The sequence below is a fragment of the Eptatretus burgeri genome, chromosome 14 (assembly GCF_056783735.1).
Source record: "Eptatretus burgeri isolate ZD-2024b chromosome 14, Ebu_testis_v1, whole genome shotgun sequence".
Classification (NCBI taxonomy): domain Eukaryota; kingdom Metazoa; phylum Chordata; class Myxini; order Myxiniformes; family Myxinidae; genus Eptatretus; species Eptatretus burgeri.
Window position 1 is genome coordinate 47,661,819 of NC_140974.1, and position 13,696 is coordinate 47,675,514.

A 13,696-nucleotide genomic window follows, 5' to 3' on the forward strand; every position below is an offset into this window, starting at 1 on the left:
GCTAGTACGCTTATTGCCTAGTACGCTTATTGGCCAGCACTCCTGTTGCCTAGTACTCTTATTGCCTGGTACACTTATTGGCCAGCACTCCTGTTGCCTAGTACACTTATTGGCTGGTTCACTTATTGGCCAGCACTCTTATTGCCTGGTTCACTTATTGCTTGGTACACTTATTGGCCAGCCCTCTTATTGTCTGGTTCACTTATTGGCCAGCACTCTTATTGCCTGGTTCACTTATTGCTTGGTACACTTATTGGCCAGTACTGTTATTGCCTGGTTCACTTATTGGCCAGTACTCTTTATTGCCTGGTACACTTATTGCTTGGTTCACTTATTGGCCAGTACTCTTTATTGCCTGGTTCACTTATTGGCCAGTACTCTTTATTGCCTGGTTCACTTATTGCTTGGTACACTTATTGGCCAGCACTCTTATTGCCTGGTTCACTTATTGGTCAGTACTCTTATTGCCTGGTTCACTTATTGCTTGGTACACTTATTGGCCAGCCCTCTTATTGTCTGGTTCACTTATTGCTTGGTTCACTTATTGGTCAGTACTCTTATTGTCTGGTTCACTTATTGGTCAGTACTCTTATTGTCTGGTTCACTTATTGCTTGGTACACTTATTGGCCAGCCCTCTTATTGTCTGGTTCACTTATTGCTTGGTTCACTTATTGGTCAGTACTCTTATTGTCTGGTTCACTTATTGGTCAGTACTCTTATTGTCTGGTTCACTTATTGGTCAGTACTCTTATTGCCTGGTTCACTTATTGCTTGGTACACTTATTGGCCAGCCCTCTTATTGTCTGGTTCACTTATTGCTTGGTTCACTTATTGGTCAGTACTCTTATTGTCTGGTTCACTTATTGGTCAGTACTCTTATTGTCTGGTTCACTTATTGCCCAGTACGCTTATTGGCTAGTATACTTACCGGCTAGTTCACTTACCGGCTAGTATACTTACCGGCCAGTATACTTATTGGCTAGTTCACTTACCGGCTAGTATACTTATTGACTAGTACACTTTTTACCCCGTGGGGTCTTCCACCCCACGGGGTCTCAGTGCCGCTCGCGTTCTCTCTTTTCTTGTGTACAGTTCATTTGAACATCTATTTCTCCATTATTCGTGAACAGAATTCGATGAAAATTGACAGGAATATATTAAACACAAATGTGCAGGCAATAACTGAGCCCAACGGGCGATTGCGGCCCTTTGGGGCCGAGGAATGGGACATTTTGGCCCATTTTCTTAAAATTGTTATTTCTCGGTTATTAGTGAACGGAACCGAACCAAAATTGACAGGTATATTCTAGAGACCATTCACCAGGCAGTAACTGAGCCAAAAGTGTGATTCCGGCCCATTGGGCCGACAAACGGCCCTCGGCCCATTTTCTTAACATTGTTAATAACATTTATTTGTTTTTAAATACACTGGGCGATGCCCAACCCAAAATTAAGTCGCAAATGATGATATGAAACCAGCCTCACTCTTGTGAAGTGGTCTGGCTTCTTTTTCTGATGTGATGAAAATCCTTAACAAATTTCAAAACGATCTGTCGTCCGTGCTATCGCTCACCTGAGAGTTGTCCGAATGAACTCCCACGGGGTATGTTCACTATTCAAACTTGTTTAGCAAGTGTGCTTATTTGGCTTGTCCGCTTTCAGTGATGCATTTCATCCTGTAACCGTTTAAATGCCCCGGACAATGTCACATTGAACCTGGCGCAGAATCAATGTCTGTCATGTGGATGATGATGCATCAACAGATCCATTGGAGATACATTCTACTTCATTATTACAAGGGTGACAATACATTGTGGCCACCGTGTACACTGTACAAGTAATTAATTTTAGGCTTTTGTTATGACAAAGTCTCGTGAAATGTCAAAACAATCCTTTTGCCTGTGGCATTCGTTTCAGGGAGGAGAGGTTGAGGAGCATGAGGAGGTTGGGTGGAGAGGTAGAGGGAGAGTGGAAGTGATGGTGGGTGGACTTGGAGGTGCTAAGAGTGTGGTGGGTAGGAAGGGGGGGGTAGAGGAGGAAAGGATATGAGGAGGGGGTGGAGGATGGGAGGAAAGGTTGAGGGAGGTGTGGAGGAGGGGGTGGGAATAGGTGGGGTTGGAGGGTAAATCATGTCCACCAAACCACTCTCTGCCCATTCTTGTTCTGAAACCGCTCTCTGCCCGTTCTTGTCCCTTCATGCCAGCTTGTAATGTTTCTGGTGTGATAAAACTTAGAAAGCTTATTCTGCAGTCGAGTAATAATGGCCACGCAGGCCTCGTGTGATTTTCGGGCCCACAGGTATGTCTACTCTGACTGTCGTGCCCTTTCCTCTTTCACCCGTCTTCCTTCCTTTACTGCCGACCATTCTTCGGAAGCCACTCTTAAACAAGCAGTTTTACCCCAGATGTTAACCACTGTTTTTGTTTTTGTCTCGTCCTACCCCCCCTTCCCCAGCATCCCAATGAGGCACCGATGAATGGGTGGGTGGAGGAGTTGCGGCTAGCGTTTCCTTATTGCGTTCATATGTGCCTATCTTTCCTTTTCACGACGCATTAACTCCCTTTCCATTTGTGATTCATTTGTTGCGCCTCGTCTTGGATACGTGGTCACTATTTCGGCATCAGTCCAAAAATGTAACACTCATTATTTTCAGTATCTGCCCCCTTATTGCCATTTCTGAAGATCCAGGAAACCTCAGGAATGCTTCTGGTTTTGTTTATATGTGTGACAATGGTGGCTTTGTTGCTGGACTTGCGTGATATCGTTTCCAGCATGGCTCTTGGCCAAGATGACGAGTCCAGAAAAAAAGTTGCATCTTGGTGGCTCAGCTTTCTGCGATTGCCAGACCAATGTCAGGGAATCAATTCAGGGTGGTTTTCGGTTCCTTATGGGCCCTAAAAGGTCGTGGAATGTCCATGTCTTGAGTTAAGCATTTCAAGATACCATGGTGTGTTGTCCGGTGTAACGGCGAATTGATTTAGACCACCGGGTTCCCCTCGGGAAGTTGAAATATTTTCCCAAGAGAAGCCATGTTGATGAAATGAAGATCCTGCGAATCCAATGAAATGCTGATATTTAGCTTGTTGTCCATTGTCTGGTGTCCACATAATATGTTGTCCATTGTCTGGTGTCCACATCATGTAATCATGATTACCAGTTGGTGCATTGTCTGTTTATAGTTTATCTCATTAATATATATATATATATATATATATATATATATATATATATATATATATATATATATATATATTATCTTAGTCATCATAGCTCGGGTTGGCAGGATGGCCGAGAGATATGCATATTCGCTTCTTCGCTGTCCAGCCTGGGTTTGAATCCCGACCCAGCTGTAACCCGTCATGCTGGTGTTTCACAAGCAGGGTGATTCATCAATGTGTGTGCCATCCCTCGGATCGACGTTAAATGGGTATGCCTGCATTGGTTGATAGACGTTAAAGACCCCATCGTGTCCTTTGTGAAGAGTAGGCGAGCTATCGCCGGAACGATGGACAAATTACAAATCGAGAGAGAGAGAGAGAGAGAGAGAGAGAGAGAGAGAGAGAGAGAGAGAGAGAGAGAGAGAGAGAGAGAGAGAGAGAGAGAGAGAGAGAGAGAGAGAGAGAGAGAGAGAGAGAGAGAGAGAGAGAGAGAGAGAGAGAGAGAGAGAGAGAGAGAGAGAGAGAGAGAGAGAGAGAGAGAGAGAGAGAGAGAGAGAGAGAGAGAGAGAGAGAGAGAGAGAGAGAGAGAGAGAGAGAGAGAGAGATAAAAAAAAAAAAAAAAAAAAAAAAAACCGCCCAGCATGACCTCAAGTCCAAGATTCCAAGAACATCGGATTCATCACAGATGCTTCGATTTCTCGGAGCATTTTTACCTTGAAGACCATCTACATATTACATACGCCAAAATAGTTGGAATTGGAAACTCCACTCCCCTTGATAGCTTCCCATATACAAGTTTATTACTTTTCTCTCTTTTCTACCAACCCTTCTCACATGCTTTCCTTCTGTTCGCTATGTTCTTCAATTCATTCCTTTTCACCTTTCATTACCTCCGCCATAGGTGGACGAAGGTGGTGTTTTCATCCCTGTTTGTCTGTAAGCAAGATATCCGAAAAAGTTGTGGACAGATTCGGACGAAATTCCAATAACAGGTTGGGTATGTGACAAGGACGAATCGATTCCATTTTGGTTCAGGTCCGAATCCAGATCCGGCCTATCGGTGGGATATAACACGTAACCTGTTCACCCTGGCAGAGGTACGCGCTCTACCGAGTACTTGTCTAGTTTTATAACTTTTCAATATATTCATGGCTTCAAATGAAAGATCAGAAAGTGAATTTTAATTTGCCTCTTTTAACCCTTGGTACAATTGTTTTATAATCCTGTCTGATTCGAACACAGCTTCAGGAGGTGAGTGTGCAGGTTGCAGAGAAGTGACCAGTGAGGAGTGAAAGAGTTGCCAAGAAAGGATTTGAGTCCTCCTAGAGGACTTGTGCTTTTGTGGACCAGCATGTCGATGTATTAAGCTAAAGTTGTATTATTCATTATACTGAGAAGTTAATGGGACTAACCATTTGCTGGAGATTGATTGAAAAGAAAGAGAAAATGATTTTCCAGTCCCAAACCTCGCACCTCCCCAATCTCCCATACTCAGAATGTGCCCAAACTTGTAAGATTGAGGGTCATGGTGATGAAATTGACAAGTTTTAATCATATATTTGCTCAGATTAGTAGAAACGCATGGAGTTGCAGTCGATCTGTCGTGGAGATAAGGAACTGTTTGGCACTGCAGGGTTCATCTGCGAAATGCTAAACGAGGGATACAGTTGCTGACTGCCTGGTGCAGAGAGGAGACAGTTTGGCACAATCGGGCTCATGCTTGAAATGGTAAACAAGGTTATCCAAGGAGATGTGTTGTCTCATGTCATCTTTCAGGATATGGCAGGAGAGAGGATTTCATCAAGTGCTACCTCGTGCATCAAGTGCTACCTAAAGTTGCTGCCAGCTCCGGGCACGTGACAAACACCTGAACCAGCAGGCCTGAGTATCAGAGGTTGCTTCGTGGTCCTGTTATACCTAATGAAGATTTCCTGGTTTATTTGTATGAATTCTAGGTCTACCCGTCAGGCCTCACTTCGGCTGAAACAACTTGTCGCAGTGGTGAAGCTGAAAAGCCGGAAGAGGGCATTTGGCTCGGCCAAGAAAGTTCACAATACACTTCCTAGCGTGTTACTTTGGCCACAACGCATTGTTGGTCATATCCGTGGAGACTTGGCTTGTTGTGGTTGTACCATTCCCTTTTCCTTCCTTGTGTGTGACCATTTGTACCATCACCATTGTTTGATTTTTGTCTAGCCATCCCAGATATCTGACATGGCCTCAAGCCTTTTCTCGCTGACGCAGCTGGTCTGAAGGTCGCAAGTTCTAAAAATGATGATCATTATTTGACTGGGATTCTACTGTGTGTGTGTGTGTGTGTGTGTGTGTGTGTGTGTGTGTGTGTGTGTGTGTCCACGTGACTTTTCCTATGCCCTGTCAAACTGCTGTTTGCAATTATATACTTTCCAAATGATGTAATACAGTACAACCCTCACCGCAGGAGAGGGCATTGTGTTTGGGTTCGTTTGTTTGTCCACACAGAACTTTCGTGTTTTTCTCCGCAACTGCTTGTCGGATTGAGACAAAAATTTTCACAACACGTGTGACAACGCACACAGAATGTGTTTACTCCCCATAATTATGACGTCATGGGTCACGTGGTGTGGAAAACGGAAAAACATTGAACCTCTGTATCTCTGAAACCACAGTAAAGGAAAAATTGAAACTCGGCACACGGCAAGCACTCATCATGGGGAATGAGCTTGACTTTTGATGACGTCATAGGTGCTTTCGTTATGACGTCATTATTGTATATGTAGAACACTCTGACATCTACGATTGACATCAATTATGACGTCTACATCTGATCAGTATGAATAATTTTGAGGGTCATCTAGAGATAAAATGGTCCATATAAAAAGCAATGATGATGTCATTAGTTAAGTGATTCAGAAGTGATTGTTTTTTTTTTTTTAAACCTTCAAAAATCTACTCTGAAGTGGCTGAACAGATCGAGGAAAAACTTTACAGGTATGATGATGAGGACCATGAGGAACAAAAGGAACCATGAGGGCCGAGCCATGAGGAACAAAAGGTTCATAAGTATGATGTCATAGGTCAAATTGTTTGGCAGCCATATTGGATTTACCCTAAAACTGATAAAAAAAATCTTCTCCAGAAAGACTAGACTGATCGAGGGGAAACTTCACACAAATATTCCCTAAGCTTTGGGTGTACAACTTTATTAAGGAACAATTGATAGGTCACATGGTTTGGCAGCCATATTGGATTGAAGAAAAAGATTAAATAATGTTTTCTCTGGAACCACTTAATCAATCGACATGAAACTTCAGAATTATGATCTAGTAGTGATGGGGAATAAATGTTTTACATTTCAACTTGATCGGATGCATGGTCTGGCAGCCAGAATTATTTAATTTTTTGATATGGGTTATTTTTGTTTTCTTCAGATGCCATCCCTAGCAGAATAATATATGACAACATATCCCTGGTCAGAGACGTAATACAGTATGCGGCCAAGACTCAGACTCAAGTTGGATTCCTTTCTTTGGATAAAGAGAAAGCTTTTGACCAAATGAACCATGATTACCTCTTTGAGACCCTGCTAACTTTTGGTTGTGGAGGAGATACGTAGGCATGATCCAAACGTTGTAAATGGCAGCAGAATGCCGAAGTAAAGCCAATGGTTACTTGCTCACCTCCTTTCCATTCAAAGAGGAATAAGACAAGGATGTCCCTTGTCCGGCCAACTTTATTCCCTGTGCATCAAACCCTTCCTTTGTTTGATGAGGCGAAGGCTAACTGGTATGGTGGTGCCAAACAGGCTCTCCCTCACCTTTCCTCACCTGCACAGGAGGTTTTACATGATACAACCTTACCCTGTTCTACTATAAGTTTACAACCACTGCCTCCTCAGTGCACGTTTCACTACATGACGTACCTCTGACATATCCCTGATAAAGGCGTAATTCTACCGGACTGGAACACACATTCCATGCTACTCTTACTACATTCTCCCCATGGATTCACCCCCCCCCGCCCCCCGGGCACGAAACAATATGATATGGTCGGTCCAATATACGATGGTGTTACAACTGCATTGAACAATCTCCATCTCAACTTTGTTCATATTAAAGGTTGGTTAATTAATTTACACCATGAGCAAACAATTCCCTCAGAATTACAGACTGGTTAATTCCCCCATGATTACAGACTGGTTAATTCCCCCACGATTACAGACTGGTTAATCCCCCCATGATTACGGACTGGTTAATTCCCCCATGATTACAGACTGGTTAATCCCCCCATGTTTACAGACTGGTTAATTCCCCCATGATTACAGACTGGTTAATTCCCCCATGATTACAGACTGGTAAATCCCCCCATGATTACAGACTGGTTAATTCCCCCATGATTACAGACTGGTTAATTCCCCCACGATTACAGACTGGTTAATCCCCCCATGATTACGGACTGGTTAATTCCCCCATGATTACAGACTGGTTAATCCCCCCATGATTACAGACTGGTTAATTCCCCCATGATTACAGACTGGTTAATTCCCCCATGATTACAGACTGGTTAATTCCCCCATGATTACAGACTGGTTAATCCCCCCATGATTATGGACTGGTTAATTCACCCATGATTACAGACTGGTTAATTCCCCCATGTTTACGGACTGGTTAATTCCCCCATGATTACAGACTGGTTAATCCCCCCATGATTACGGACTGGTTAATTCCCCCATGATTACAGACTGGTTAATTCCCCCATGATTACAGACTGGTTAATTCCCCCATGATTACGGACTGGTTAATCCCCCCATGATTACGGACTGGTTAATTCCCCCATGATTACAGACTGGTTAATTTCCCCATGATTACGGACTGGTTAATCCCCCCATGATTACGGACTGGTTAATTCCCCCATGATTACGGACTGGTTAATTCCCCCATGTTTACGGACTGGTTAATTCCCCCATGATTACAGACTGGTTAATTCCCCCATGATTACAGACTGGTTAATCCCCCCATGATTACGGACTGGTTAATTCCCCCATGATTATGGACTGGTTAATTCCCCCATGTTTACGGACTGGTTAATTCCCCCATGATTACAGACTAGTTAATTCCCCCATGATTACAGACTGGTTAATCCCCCCATGATTACGGACTGGTTAATCCCCCCATGATTATGGACTGGTTAATTCCCCCATGATTGCAGACTGGTTAATTCCCCCATGATTACAGACTGGTTAATTCCCCCATGATTACAGACTGGTTAATTCCCCCATGATTACAGACTGGTTAATTCCCCCATGATTACAGACTGGTTAATCCCCCCATGATTACGGACTGGTTAATTCCCCCATGATTACAGACTGGTTAATTCCCCCATGATTACAGACTGGTTAATTCCCCCATGATTACAGACTGGTTAATCCCCCCATGATTACGGACTGGTTAATCCCCCCATGATTATGGACTGGTTAATTCCCCCATGATTGCAGACTGGTTAATTCCCCCATGATTACAGACTGGTTAATTCCCCCATGATTACAGACTGGTTAATTCCCCCATGATTACAGACTGGTTAATTCCCCCATGATTACAGACTGGTTAATCCCCCCATGATTACGGACTGGTTAATTCCCCCATGATTATGGACTGGTTAATTCCCCCATGTTTACGGACTGGTTAATTCCCCCATGATTACAGACTAGTTAATTCCCCCATGATTACAGACTGGTTAATTCCCCCATGATTACGGACTGGTTAATCCCCCCATGATTACGGACTGGTTAATTCCCCCATGATTACGGACTGGTTAATTCCCCCATGTTTACGGACTGGTTAATTCCCCCATGATTACAGACTAGTTAATTCCCCCATGATTACAGACTGGTTAATTCCCCCCGGATTACGGACTGGTTAATCCCCCCATGTTTACGGACTGGTTAATTCCCCCAGAATTACAGACTGGTTAATTCCCCCATGATTACAGACTGGTTAATTCCCCCATGATTACAGACTGGTTAATTCCCCCATGATTACGGACTGGTTAATTCCCCCATGATTACAGACTGGTTAATTCCCCCCATGATTACAGACTGGTTAATTCCCCCATGATTACAGACTGGTTAATTCCCCCATGATTACAGACTGGTTAATCCCCCCATGATTATGGACTGGTTAATTCCCCCATGATTACAGACTGGTTAATTCCCCCATGATTACAGACTAGTTAATTCCCCCATGATTACGGACTGGTTAATTCCCCCATGATTACAGACTGGTTAATCCCCCCATGATTATGGACTGGTTAATTCCCCCATGATTACAGACTGGTTAATTCCCCCATGATTACAGACTGGTTAATTCCCCCCATGATTACGGACTGGTTAATTCCCCCCGGATTACGGACTGGTTAATTTCCCCCAAATTGGCGCATTTTGGTTTGACCATCGTACCTTGAGCGGCACAAGACATGATCCACATTTCGAGAGAATTTGTGTCCCCGACCACTCTGAACCACCGGGATTACGATTTTTTGCTTCAATCGTCTAAAACCTTCCCTTGTACCCGACGAGTACAACCGGCAGACTTCAACTCATTGCGTCCATTGGTTCAGCGGTGCATAGAAGTCAAACAAACAAACAGACACTTCTCAGATTATCGGATGAAGGTTGATTCAATTTGACATCGATAACGAATTTTCCTTTGGGAAAATGTATGCATGACTTTTTTTTTTGTGAAATATTTATTTTAAAATAAATTCACCTGAGACAAATATCTCCTATGTTCCTGGAAAAAGTGAAATGTAACAAACAAATGACGTCATCATGGTTTTTGTCATATCAGAACAACCATAACTTGGTAATAATATAGTAGACTTGGATGGGCCTAATGGCCTCCTGCTTGGAAGTTGCTTGAAAGGAACATTTATTATTATTATGATTATTATTATTTTACATATCTTTAAATTCATCCTTTAGTGTGCACATTATGAAATGGGTGCGTTGAGAAGGAGGAGGCAGGGGGTAAATAAACGTAACCCCCTGCGGTGCTGGGAAAGAGATGTCAGAGCGAGCCGGGTGTGCGAGACCAAATGAGAGGCGGTACAAAAACAAAGAGGCCACGGACCTTCTTGCAATAGGAAATGAGCAGATCCTGTGCCGATGTCTGCTTCTTGCTCGGAGATGTGTTGTCGGAGTGATACGCACAAGGAAATTAGACACGTGAACGCCATTGGGCCCATCGTTCCTGCACCATATCAACACTGGTCCAAAACAAGAAAAATGCAAAAAAATTTTGTTTTGTTTTTGTAGTTTTCTTTTCTGTAGTTTTAAGCGGTGAAGCTGCTTCAACATTTGACTATTTGCATCTGTCCATTTCCATTTTAAAAACACACAACAAAAATAATGATAACATTTCAACGAACCATTTATTAATTAATACAAAAAATATTAACAACAATAACTAGAAGAGCACTCGGTAGAGTGCATACCTCCACCATGTAATGCCTGATCCATGAGAACATATCGGGCCCATTACATTTTTGAAATATCATGCTATTCAGTACTATATCGTTTTTGGCCCGATCTCTCAATGGGTGATGAATGACTTTAAAAATTAAATAATCCTCGTATCCGGATCTGGATTCGGATCTTCACCAAAATCGAAATGATTCGTCCTTGCCACACACACAACCTGTCCACCAAGTTTCGTTAGAATCCGTCCACAACTTTTTGAGATATCATGCTATATATCGTTTTTGGCCCTATCTCTCAATGGTGAAGAGTCACTTAAAAAATTCTAGTAGTCGGATATGGCACTCCAACGACCAAAAATACCAAAAGTCCTCGAGGACGCAAAAGACACAGAGGACCCAAAAGACACAAAATACCCGAGGATGCAAAAGTTTACTTCAAAAATTATTGTAGTCAGATAAAACAGCACAAACTAGAATGGCACTCGGTAGAGCACATACCTCTGCCAGGTGAAACAGTTCACGTTTTGTATTCCACTGATGGGCTGGATCCAAACCAAAATCCAATCCGCTTGTTCTTGTCACCTATTCAACTCATCCATCTTGTTTTGTCATAACTCGTCCACAACTTTTTGAGATATTGTGATATATTTAGTTTTTGTCCCTATCTATCAATTTTAGAAATTAAGCCTGTGTTGACATTTTGATGTTAAAATTAATTGGTAATTGAATTAAGCGACTTGACATGAAAACGCTCTTCAAATTTCAAGTCAATCGGATGAAAATTGAGGATTTTAGAAATTTGGCCTATGTTGATCTTTTGGTCGATGTTGACCTTTTGGCCAATGTTTACCTCAAAATTAATGCATGGTTGAATTTGGTGAGCTGATATGCAAATGGTTTTCAAATTTCAAGTAAATCAGAATAAAATTGAGGATTTTAGAAATCTGGCCTTGGTTGACCTTTTTGTCGATATTGACCTAAAAATTAAGAGGTGGTTGAGTTCAGCAACCTCATATGCAAATGGTCTTCAAATTTCAAGTCAATCGGATGAAAATTGACAATTTTATAAACGATGAAGAAAATTGGCCTATTTTGGGTTGACTTTATGGCCTATGTTGACCTTTTGAACTATGATGAACTCAAAAGTAATAGGTGTTTGAATTCACTGACCTGACAATGCAAACTCTGTTCAAATTTCCAGTCACTCGGATGAAATTTGAGGATTTTAGAAAATTTTGCTCAAATTGGCCTATTGGCCTATGTAGAACTTTTATGTCGACCAAATTTCATGAAACTTCAATGCGGGATTGTCGCTGGATCGGTGCCATTAATGTCTGGAAAATTCAAAGGGATCGGTTGAGCGGTTTGGGTTGGAGGTGAGTGGACAGCCAAACACACACAAAAAAAAAACCATACAAACATACAAATGGAGGTGATCAACATATCAATTTTTTTTTTTTTTTGCCATGTAACAGACAGACAGAAAGGGGTGAAAACATAACCTCCTTCACCTTCGGTGGTGGTGGTAATAACAGTACTATCAATTTGGTAATAATAACATCTCTGCCCTGGCCCAAGCACATCTGGGTTTGGTGAAAGGCAAACGAATGCTCAAGCAGTACAGTAGGCAGGTGTGCAACAAGGCCATGAAGACCAATGAAAATTTGGTCCAATGGACTAACTGGCCCACTCGTAATTTTTATTTTTATTATTTTTATACAACTGGACGACCCGTGAACCCGTTGGGTTCCCATTGTGACAGCGTTTGATGAAAAAAATCATGTCAAGAAAAAAAAAGACAGCTCCAGCAAAATATACCGCTGAGGTTGTTTGCATTGATGAAATACTCCCGAAGAGTACTTCGGAGTGACCTGATCTTAATTCAAATTGATGATCGGAAATTAGGCCATTGGTGAAGAGGGAGGATTTAATGTCAGAAGTGATGATGGATTCCGTAACCTCACTGATGATTGGGAGAAGACACAGGTCAGGTCAGGTATGGGAGCATGTGCCAGAACAGCAGGTCGCTGCGTCCACTTTCCGCCGGTACTCCAGGGGCCTCCGTCTGGCCATTCCCCAGGCAGATGCCAGGCCCATCCCCATCTCCTTGAGATGATGGTTAACCTGCTGCAACCATGAGGCACGTGGTCGACCCACTGGCCTCCTCCACTCATGAGACTCCCTCGCTGAGAGAATCTGATGAGCAGGATCAGAGTCAGGAAAACGAGCCACATGTCCATACAGCCGCAACTGACGCTCACGGACTATGCAGGTAACAAATCTCATCCGAGTCTCTCTCAGCAACCGCTCGTTGGACACAAAATCCGACCAGCGATAGCCAAGGATTCTCCGAAGAGACCTGGTACCAAAGGAATGAAGTCTCCGTCTCAGATCCTTGGTCAGAGTCCAAGTCTCGCACCCATAGAGCAAGACTGGAAGTACCAAGGACCTGAAGACTCGGACTTTCGTCCTCCCGCACAGGTACCGGCAGCGCCACACCCCATGATCCAGTGAATCCATGACTCCCCAGGCCCGACCCAGACGTCTATTGACCTCTGACTCGCAGCCAGCAGAGACATGAATATCACTGCCAAGGTAAGTGAATCTCTCCACGACCTCAACATCCTCACCACAAACAGACACAGACAGGACAGCAGCATCCAAGATGTCACCGAAAGCCTGGATCTTAGTTTTGACCCAAGAAACCCGTAATCCCAGCGGCTCCGACTCCTCATTCAGCACCTCGAGGGCCCCCAAAAGGATATCTAAAGTCTCCGCAAAGATGACTGCATCATCTGCAAAGTCAAGGTCCGAGATCTTGACATTCCCAAATGACGCACCGCAACTTGATCTCTCCGACATCCTCCCTAGAATCCAGTCCATACAAGTGCTGAAAAGTGTGGGGGCAAGTACACATCCCTGACGAACTCCAGTAACAACTGGAAATAAGTCAGAGATGGTACCACCACACTTCACAGCACTCTCAGTACCAGAGTAGAGTTCAGACATCAGATCGATCAGTTTTGGTGGCACCCCACGAAGACCAAGAATCCTCCAGAGGACATCCCGATTCACTGAATCG

General features: G+C 43.2%; 1 long non-coding RNA gene across 1 annotated transcript; it reads left to right on the forward strand.

The window, feature by feature from the left end:
- The first annotated feature begins 2,121 nt into the window (after window positions 1-2,121).
- On the forward strand, window positions 2,122-5,922 carry LOC147013121 (uncharacterized). The gene is made up of 3 exons (XR_015050969.1): window positions 2,122-2,299; window positions 2,456-2,481; window positions 4,936-5,922. It is a non-coding gene; the product is annotated as an uncharacterized LOC147013121 (long non-coding RNA).
- Window positions 5,923-13,696: the final 7,774 nt, after the last annotated feature.